Below are 11,391 nucleotides of genomic sequence, written 5' to 3'. Positions count from 1 at the left end.
TGATTTTAAGTCCTTTGGGTATGGTTCGAAGAGTGGGATAGCTGGGTCAAATGGTGTTTCCATTCCAAGTTTTCTAAGGAATCTCCACACTGCTTTCCAGAGTGGCTGCACTAATTTGCAGCCCCACCAACAATGTATGAGTGTACCTTTTTCCCCACATCCTCACCAACACCTATTGTTGCTAGTATTCTTGATAATCTCCATTCTAATTGGGGTGAGATGGAATCTTAGGGTAGTTTTGATTTGCATTTCTCTTATTACTAGAGATGTTGAACTTTTTTTCATATATCTGTTGATTGCTTGTACATCTTCTCTTGTGAAGTGTCTGTTCATTTCCTTAGCCCATTTATTTATTGGGTTATTTGTATTCTTGGTGTAAAGTTTTTTGAGTTCTTTATAGATTCTGGAGATTAGTGCTCTATCTGAAGTATGAGTGACAAAGATTTTCTCCCACTCTGTAGGCGCTCTCTTCACATTGTTGAATATTTCTTTTGAGGAGAAAAAAAACTCTTTAGTTTGAATCTATCTTATTTATTGATTCCTGCTTTCATTTAAAAATATGGAAAGCCTCACAAATTTGCATGTCATCCTTGCCCAGGGGCCATGTTAACCTTCTCTGTATCCTTCCAATTTTTAGTATATATGCTGCCGAAATGAGCACTAATTTCTTTTTTTTCAACTGACAATGTTTATTAAATTTTTTGTTTGTCAGCAGTACAGAAACACTTTGTACTCCAAATTCTTTTTTTAGAGATTTATTTCTACTCCTCAGTGGCAACATTCTTTAATGAAATATTATCACACAACAACTATTAACAGTATGTCATCAAGTGTACAATTCAAGATACCCAATTCATTCTCTTTCTAAAAGTTTCGTATTTAACCAGTGACTATATTCTTAAGGACAAACTCTAACCCATCTCCAATAACCACAGTATCTACCCTTCCAGTTTATGCTTAAAGTGTGCAAAGGAAATAAAGAAAAATCAGAGAATTTCTCTCTAGCTAACGATCATAGCCTATTGGGTTAGAAAACACGTTCATTAAAACCTTCCTTAAAAATGCTATCTTTTTCTTCTAAAATGCAAATATTCCTGCATGAGTCATAATCCCAGACATCACAAATTTCTGTTTGGATTATAAATTAAGCTCTCAGCAGGTGTTAATTAGCAACCAAAAAACAATAACAGGTCCCAAAATATGTGCTGGACTTATGAGAAGCTTCTTATATAAGTTGAGGGTGTTCTACAAAAAGGAAAATTGTTGTTTATTGAGAGAATGAAAATTTTTATAAATTACCTGTCATGAATTTTGTGAGGTAGTCTATAGATTCTAAATGGAGTCAGTTGCTCAGATCTCTGTTTTTTTCACTCGTTTATTCAGGCAATTTTTAATTTGTCACTATTATAAAATTCTGATTAAAATATTTTGACAGCAATATATTTTTCATATCCGAAGCAGAAGTAAAAGATAGCAACTGAACCCATTCTCTACGACCAAGATGTGGTCATGAGCTAGATTCAATCAGACTGTGAGGATATCTGTGATATACAAAGCAAACACAGACTGAAAGAGAGTATAGATGAATAAATGCTAATATTTCAGGACCTGATAACTAAAAACATGATTGATATTCAGATTCATAGGGGTATAAATGAGTCAGTGTTGAGATGAAGCAAAATTAAAACCCAAGGAAATGAACAACAGGTTTGGAAAAAAGCAAATCATCACCAGATTCTCATCCAAGGACTTTCAGCTAATTTTAGCTGTACCCTGGGCCCTGCCCATAGCCTCAGGTGTTGGCAGTATGGTGGGGAAGCCCATTTGTGTATAGACACTATGTTCAGGCCCGAAGAATAAAGAGTATGCTGGGAGAAAGGAGACTAAAAACTTCTTTTTCCTTCTTTTTCCTTTCCAATCAACATCCTGACCTTGGGCAAGTATTTAACATTCACACGGAACTCAGTGGACCTTCCAGTTATGTGTCCAGGAGTTGGATGAATACTGGAGACCCAGAAATGAATAAGGCATAGACATAATAATATGGTACACGCCTGAAGGAAGCAGAATGAGCCAGAAGATATTGTGAATTTCCTTCACACTAATAATGTTAGAGATACAATAAAACATTCTCTGTCACTGATTTCTATGATTTTGGTTTATTTGATTCGAGTTGAAATGCTACCCCAATAAATTGGAAATTTCCTATTTGCTAGCAGTTAATCTAAAGAAAGTATATGTTTATGTGTCCCCATTTCAATTTTTCTTCAATTCTTATTTTTTAAATAGTGTACTCAATTTCACAACTAGGTAATACAGCTGGGTCATTTACTAATAGGAATGACATGATATGGGGCAGAAAACTGTATCTTAATTTTGGTTTTGAGATTAGTTGATTGAATATTTTTATCAACAACAGATTGTTTTATGTTAATCTAAATTGACCTTTTGTCCTAAATTACATTATAGAAATTCTCTATTTTATTATATTTATAAACTAGATCCTTGACAGTGACTTCCCTCTGTCTCTTCCATGCCATCATTAAAATCTATCATTTTACTTTCTAAATCTGTTTCAATTCTAATTCCCTTCGGACTAAATTATTAGCATCCACAGCAGTGACTGCTTTTCTCTTTTCCCCACATTTCCTCCAATAGGAAGCAGATCTCAAAATGCTGGTGTGATTATATCATGCCTCTGCTTAAAACTTTCAGCTGCTTCTTCTCAATATTTTTAAACACACATGAACACATATATGTTTGCATATACATACATGTTTGTGTGTGAATAAAAAGACTAATTATCTGTCTCCTTTCTATTTCCAGCAGGGCTGTCTCCTATCAGTTACTCCAAAGCTGAGCTCCAGTGCACTCAGGATCTCCTCAGAGGCTAACTTCCCAGCACGTCTTCCTTCCCATTTATTCACAAATTCCACCTTGTTTTGTAAGATTTAGGATAAATATAACTTCCTCCAGAAGTATATTCTTCAAATTCCTTTAGATTTCTCCTTCAGTGTGTACGCATAAATATATATATACACACACACATATTCACACCATTCAATTATTCACTATGCACTTACTTATTGAGCTTATCAAAAATTGATAATTATTGTATTAAATGTATGAGCACACTATTTCCGTAGGAAGATAATGAAAAAAGAATAAAAAACATAGTCACAACATCAGAGTTTGATTCTGACGTTTTGGGGATCTGGATTCCCTTGGACAAGGGGAGAGTTAGTAACTTTCTGATACGTGTCACAGTGCATGCCTAATCTTTAAACCACCCTCATGCTGCTCTAGGCCCTTGAAGTCTATGCCTTTGGTGGGAATTTCCATGGATCTACGCAATGGGGAAAGAAATGGGGCTTCTGTGCTTCCATTATAAAGCTAGTGAATGAAAACAGGCCTAAAATACCACCTTTTGGCTTTGTCTCTCTTTATGCTCTGAGGGTTAAGCAAAGAAACCAACAAACCTCTCACTCTATTTCTTTACTCTCCTTTCCTCACATACAGGAAGAACATAGCAAACATTAGAGATAAGTAAAGAGAGTTTGTTATTCCAATGTTGCTTCCACCTAAACCCTTTGTCTTATTTTCATCCCTAGACTCATCTGAGTTAATCCACAAAATATTTAGATATGTCATTGTTATTATGATAATTAATATGTTTGCTTCAATGAATAGTGTAAACATGTGCAGATTAGAAGTCAGGACGTTTCTATGTCCAATTATGTTTTAAGTTCTATAATTCTAACATATTTTGAAACCTCTAATAGATCTCTAATCAGTAATTTCTAATTGCTTTTCCAAAAGGCCAAAGAGAAATTAAGGTGTAATTGAATTCAATCCAATTTAAGCATTCACATCTGGGAGCAGGGAAGGAAAGAGTGAGAACGTGAACAGGAGCAAGAAGAGAAGAGAGAGAACTAAGAATCAAAACATTTCTTTAAGAGTAAGAAGCATGACACCAACATTTTCCTTTTATTCAAAACATTTTATGGAACAACTTTGTTTTTACACAATATGTTCTGTAGTTCTTATTCCAAACTAAAGCACATTAACTTTTAATCATACATAAAATGTCAGTTCTTTGCCAGAGAACAGAAAATTTTTTGTTACAAATTTTACCCTGACAAATTGAAGCCTGATGTTAACTCTGGCAAACCCTCTACTAGAATCACTTGAGTGAATTTTAACATGACTGAAAGAAGGAAAAAGCAGGTTTACCGAATATTGTCTTTTAGTAAACAGAATAGTTGGTAATTTGGTTATTTAATTATTTTAACAATCTTAATCTGGGTCAGGTGCAAATACCACCAAAACTATGATATCATTGTGAGATTATCACAAAAGTATAAGTGAACACTAGTGTACTCTCTGCCCAAATCATTCTTCTTTCTTCTTTTTAAAATAGTTTTCAGACAGTTCAAGTATGAGTATTTCATTATACAAGTTACATTTTGAATATATGGTATAAATATTATCACTTACAAAAAGATGATATTTAAATATCCTTAAGAATTATTTTAAACCAGAAATAGCAAAATAATGTGCCAAAATGAACCCTAAAAGCAGTATGATTTAAAGAAAACAGAATAATCAAATGAAACAATCTGGTGTGCAATACATAGTAGAGAGGGTATAGTTGGAAAACATTTATTTTTGTCATTCTAAATGAGACAGTATTACCTCCAGAAAATTGTTGCACAGAAAAAAAAAATTCCTTTGGCATATTTTTGCTTTTTGTGAGAAATTAGACATCATATTAATGAGTCTATACATCACTCATCACATATTTAAAACAATTTTTCCTTCAAGTTTCTTATGCACTTGTTAAATTAAGACAATTACTAGTACATATCTAAATGAAATGATCCTCTTAGCTCTTCATGCTTAAGATGTAGATGACATAAATATCCTTAGTGTTTAAAGTCTTACATTTGTTGAATAGAGTCTGACTTTCTACTGCCCATGGGAGAAAACCAAAGTCTTTAGTTCTCAGGTCTACCACTAGTCACCTAATTCACATTTATACCTTTTTTCATACTTCATATTTTGGATCAAAAATATCCATCCATCAATGAATTTATGCATTGTTTGCCTTTGTTGTTGAATCTGTAAAGCACTTTCTAAAATGCAGTCTGCAAGAAGACTTAAAGCATCTTTATATAAGGGATTAGGTGAGCATCTAGTTTAATATACTGACTATTCTGAAGTACAAATTACCTTTCCACATCAGACACATTCTGTAGACAAAAAGAGACAAAATGTATTTTATAAGATTTTAGAAGGACCTCAGTTCCTCCGAATTTGCATGAGCATTTTATCTAAAATTTGACATTATCCAAGTAATAATTTGCATTGAAGAATTTAGGAGAGACTGTAGGTTGAAGAAAACCTCTTGCTTTTCCTCATTGAAGATGTTGCTTCTCAAGATCTCATCATCATGAGCAGTAATTTACATTGACTTTACCTAGAGCCAAATCATATTTTATTCCTAAAGTTTCTGTTTATACGCATAGAAAAGCTCCTCAGCATGTCTTCCAAACATACTTTTCAGGTTCTCACATCCACATGTTGCTTATTCCTAGCCCTGATCCCAATCCTTAATTTACATGCTACAAAACATGGAAATGCCTGACATTTTTGAAACATCTTCCATGTCATAGTAATCTAATTTCTTGAACTTTTATACATGGGGTTGCATTCTATTGATTGGAATTTTTAGCCATTTTTTCTAAAACTTTCTATTAGTAAACACGACATTAATAAAAGATTTGGTATACACTTCCTTAAGTGAACTATGAAAAGAGCATAGTGCCCTGAATATTTTAACCGTTCAATAGCCTTATAGAAAGAGGTACCACCAAAATCTAGGCTACCATTATAACTTGAAACACACAATTTGACTAAGACTTCCTATAAATTAATATGTAAGTGGAAAGGAAGACAGTTGTAATGTTCTCATCATCTGGTAAACAGAATTAAATGAATCATAAGGGGAAAGAAAAGAAAATTTTCCTGGCTCTAAATGTAAAGAGAAAATCATTATGTAAATGTTTGGTGAACAACCTAATGGACATGCCTTCAATATCAGTGTCACAATATATTAGACTGATTTTTCATCTAGAAGTTCTTTTGTCTACCCACAATAAAAAGGCAAGCAAAAATGCAAAATTAATCTCCTATGAGGAAATCTCTGTGGGGTTAAAATCATATTAGAGCACAGGCTTGAAAAGTGCTTGTTGTGAAAAGAAACACGGAATATTTTCATGGAATAGGAAATGGGATGTCAGAAAGTTAGGTTGGAGACAGATAATGAACAATAAGGGTATTTTGATTTAAGTATAGAAACAACTGAAGGACTATGTTGTCATATAATTAGAAATATTTTGGGACAACTTGAATTTTATACCAAAATCTCCAGTTTTATATGTTTTGTAACAAAGCAGTTATATTTTCAAAAATATCTATAGAAGTAATGCCTGCTTGAAAAAATAAGAATATTGTCCAATTAGGAAGTCCAATAGGAAGCGATTTAGGAAGTAATGTTTGCTACATATATTCATATCAAATTAATGTAATTTTGATGGAATGTTGAATGTAAGTGAGCATAAGAATAAAATTTCCTTGGGGCTGCAGTCTTGTAGTAACCTCATGCTCTCCTGGACTTTGCTTCCAAGAGCCCTACCAGATTCTAAGCAAGAATCTAAGAAAGGCCCCTTCCTGGCTCAGGGAGGAAAGAAAGGAAGAATAATCCTGTGAAATATCCTCAGAGTCTTTATAAAATAATCTACTTTCTAGGGCCAGAGTCAGTGCTAGAGTTTATCCCTTCTGAGAAAATGAATTTCTCTGCCTCCAACTCCTTCTAGCCCTTCCTGTCTCAGATAAAGGAGAAAATTACACTATCAATAGTTTTCAGGGCTTTGAAGTACATAGATTGAAATTCTGCAGTCAGGGAAAGGAATAGGAATGGGCAAGGAGAGGATGTCAGAGCACTAGAGAAACATTTGTGAAGATCATGATTCCTTGTTGCAGCCCCCACACTTCTTATACACCTGTAGAGTCTGACCACAGTTACAGGCTGCAGACAGACTCTCTTGGAGAAAAAGTAGAGAGGGAAGGCAGTCCGAAGGGGACAAAGGCACAGACATTAGAGGAATTTGAAATTTCTGCTAACTGTAGCTCCCATGGTTTTTCACAGGGACAGGTGAACGGATGGAAATATAAAATCTTTCCTGGAGATAATGATATCCTTATGTAGTTATTATTATATTCAGAGAATTCCTAAGAGAAAAATACTGGAATATAGTCGAAAGAGACAATTCCATTTATGTTTCTTCCACTATTTTGTTTATTATCCTGACTCATTTATGCTCCTATCAAAAAAATACCAAAAACTGGATGACTTATAAAGAACAGAAATTTATTTCTCACAGATCTGGAGTCCGAGTTTAAGATCAAGGTGCCTGCAGAGTGAATGTTTGGTGAGGGCCTGATTTCTAGTTCATAGATGGAGCCTACCTGCTATGTCTTCATGTGGAGAGGTCAGAGAGGCCCAACCCTTCTCTGAGATCGCTTTATTAGGACATTGATCCCATACACAAGGGCTCTGTCCTCATGGACTTATCTTCCAATGGTTCCACATTCTAAAACTATTACATGGGTGTTTAGGTCTTAACATAAATTTTGGGGGAGATAACAAATATTTAGATTATAGACTTTAAACTATTTATTTTCTGGTCTCTAACCCTAAAAAATTTATCAGTTGGCATTCGAATTAGTGTGATAATTGACCATGAAGTACATTTTGCACATTTCAGGCACTTAGGGAACAGAGCCAACTGAACCCTTAAATCCAATCAGAACTTTAAGTCATGTGACAACCAAGATTTTCCCCATTTATTTTTCTAATGCTCTTTTGAAACAAACTTCCCTTAAATTGAGAATCACTAGTAGGTGAGTAGAATTAGTTGTAAACTGAAAAAAATTATAGTTCTCCAAATAATTTTTGCATTCCTAAGTAGAATCAAAGCTCTGTAATTTCTCAGCCATCACTTTGTGCTTAACACTCCAATTATCAGAAAGAATGGCATTCAATTATCTTTCTTGTTTTTCATGTTTATGAAAATATCCTCACTTATGCTAGTCAGAACCTATTTTATCTGAATAATAAACTATTTGGAAGGTAGAAAAATTACAACTCAGAAACTGATAACTGATATTGCAAACAAAATGCTAGGGAAGAATGAGGTTACCAAGGTTAATTTCTGCTAATTTTCACTTAATAAACCATCAAAGAACAAATTATATTATTATAATAAGTATGACATAATTGCCTTATCTCCATTAGTAATCATTCAATAACTCTGCAAATTAGATTTGTAGTTGTGAGTTTCTTACTTTAATCATGAATCTTTAAAAACTTTGTTATTTCTCTTAAAATTAATTTCACATTACAGTGATACATAAGTGTATATATGTATCTATACACAATCACATACAACCTGATGGTACTTTTATTACTAATGAATTGCATATACAATAGTGTTGTCATCGATTGTACCATCTGGTGATATCCTAGTTGTCTCGGTTCATATAATTACACTACATGATATTCACACAAAGGCAAAAATGACTAATAATGTACTTCTTTGAATGTATTCCTCTTATTGGGACACATAACTCATATATAACCAATACAGCATCTTTCACTTCCTGAGACCTTGTTTAGTCACATAGAATCTTTCCCAACCATTCTCATTATAGCAATAGTGGGGCCTTTCAATGAATATACTATGAATGGAAGCCCATCTTCTACTAGAGCCTATTTCTGGGTTCAAAGGACAGAAGCAATCACTTAATGAATATTATAATATATTGTAGTTCAATTGAAAAGCTTTTTGATTATTTTATTGGCACATTATTAAATTTTTATGATTATTTTTAATTCCACAAATATGTATTAAGGATCTATTATATACCAGGGGTTCTATTACTCTCCAGAGAACACTGTGAACCAAACATGCATGATTTAACTCTCACTGAGCACATAGTCAAGTGCTAGAGACAACATGTGTACAGTTATAACATGTATATCATTATGCTGTCCATTTTCAGGGTGCTATGGGAGCATACAGCGGGAGGTCAGAATAAAAGCCAGAAATACATGGACAGCAAATTCCAAACCATTACAGCCCTCAACCTCCGGAGAAGAATTTGTCTTTCATTTTAGAAGAGTAAGGAGTAATTGCAAGACATTATATACACATAAATCATATAAATATTTATGATTACCACTTCCTTAATGAATCCTCCACCTGCTATTATATTTATGTATTTATTTTCATGTGGTGCTGAGGATCAAACCCATGCTAGTGTGTGCTAGGCGAACACTCTTCCCTTGAGTCTAAACCACAGCCCCATTGCAGGACTTTAATTAGAGAAGGAATTTCTTTCTGAGATTTTAGAAAGACTTTTCTGGTTTTAGTACAGAAAAAATTTTAAGAATAAAAACATCAATTTAATTGTTCTTGATTTATTAGATTATTAAATATGCTATTACAACTTCATCATTTTATTTAATCTAATAATGCACCAAAATTATTAAGAATATACACAAGCATATTTTAAATATTAAGTTATATGTTCCTAAGTTTTTTCTATTTTTCCCTTTTCTTCCATAAAATCATTTGCCTTCAACGTATTTTACAGTATGTTTGTGGGCTAACAAATAAATTCCACATGGAAAACCTCAATCATTTAACCTTGCATGACTTACTTTTTTTTATATGGTTAGAACACTGTGAAATTCAAGTGAGGCTGACTGACCATGAATTCTTAGTCACAATATTTGAAACAGGGAAGGAAAACTGCTTTGGTGGGGTGCTTTGACTTTCTATACAATAGGACATTGTTGCAATATCTAGTCATTTTGTTCTTCCACAGTAATGTCATATTTTCTGGAATACATTATACCACCTAGAAAAAGTTGTATTTAAAGCAATTACTTATACATAAGACAAAATTAGGATCTTGGACATAAATGCATCTTTGAAACGATCAAGTGTCACTGTATCTTTGAAGATTTGAAACTGTTCCAGAATTTTTACTTTTTTAAACTAGTGGCTACCCAGCTAATGACTATGCAACTGTATACAGTTGATCCTGCTCCATAGTTTCCATTCTGTGGTTTTAACACCTCTGGTCAGCTGGGATTATAGTCATTTCATATTTTTATATCACAGAGGCTAAGACAAGAAGATTGAAAGTTCAAGATTAGTTTAGGCAACTTATGGAGACTCTGTATCAAAACAAAATAAAAGGGTTGGGAACATAACTTAGTGGTAAAAGTCCTTGCCTAGCACCCATGAGGAAATAAAAATAAATATATAAAAGAATAAAAAATTAAATACTTCCAGAAATTTAAAAAAAAACATAAATTTAAAACAACTTATGTGGTAATAAGTATTCTGTTTTATTATTATTATTGGTATAAATCTCTCACTGTGCCCAATTTATTATAGGTATGTATATATATATATGGGAAAGAACATTTTATATAGGATTTGATATTATCTGTGGTGTCAGGCATCCACTGAAAGTGTTAGATTATGTCTCTCAGAGGAAATGGGCAACTACAATATAGACAAAAAATATAAAAGAGGATTAGTTAGCTAATAATTCAAGAAAAACTGTTAGTCTAGAGAAACAGAACCAGTATGAAATATGCATATAAATATGTATATAAGAAGAGATGAAAAGATTTCATAGGAAGATTTATCTATGAAATGATCTTGAAAGACTTAGAAGAGGAAATTGGCTAACTTGATTATGGAGTAGAAGTCCCATGAGCTGTCATCTGTAAGCTGGAGACTCAAGAATGAAGGTGGTATAATTCCCGTCCAAATACGACAGTTTGAGAATCGGGGTGGGGGGTGGGGGGTGGGATAATATGAACCCCAGTCCCAGAGTAACAGAAGATTGATGTTCCAGTTCGGGCAAACAGACAGGGAGAAAGTGCTAAAGAGATTAATTCCTTTTTCCTCCATTTTGAGGAGTGGTGACTGAATGATGGATTTTGAAACTGTCCTCTGACAGAGACTATGCCCCTCTGGGAATTTCTTGGTGCAAGGGTGCTGATTGAGATGGCCCAGTTACATGGGATGCCCTGTTCTAAAGGAGGTTCTGTGTTAGCTACGGAGCCATTCAGTTCTTGACCTAGATATCAGACATCAGCTCCCAGTGTTGATGATTCTGAGCATAGCAAAATAACTACAATGTTTGACCAGTGCTGCTACTTCCAAACCTGCCTGTTAACAGTGACTTTAGACCCAATAGGCTTCCTGAGTGCTGTAAGGAAGTTCCAAGTATTGCAACAGTAAA

At 33.8% G+C, this 11,391-nt stretch overlaps 1 non-coding gene across 1 annotated transcript; it reads right to left on the bottom strand.

The window, feature by feature from the left end:
- Positions 1 to 553: 553 nt before the first annotated feature.
- Positions 554 to 661, bottom strand: LOC124993892 (U6 spliceosomal RNA). The gene has a single exon (XR_007110406.1). It is a non-coding gene; the product is annotated as a U6 spliceosomal RNA (small nuclear RNA).
- Between the last annotated feature and the right edge of the window lie 10,730 nt (positions 662 to 11,391).

Source organism: Sciurus carolinensis, chromosome 9, assembly GCF_902686445.1.
Source record: "Sciurus carolinensis chromosome 9, mSciCar1.2, whole genome shotgun sequence".
In the NCBI taxonomy this organism is placed as follows: domain Eukaryota; kingdom Metazoa; phylum Chordata; class Mammalia; order Rodentia; family Sciuridae; genus Sciurus; species Sciurus carolinensis.
Note: the sequence above shows the minus strand (reverse complement) of the source record. Positions and strands in the feature narration are given on the sequence as shown.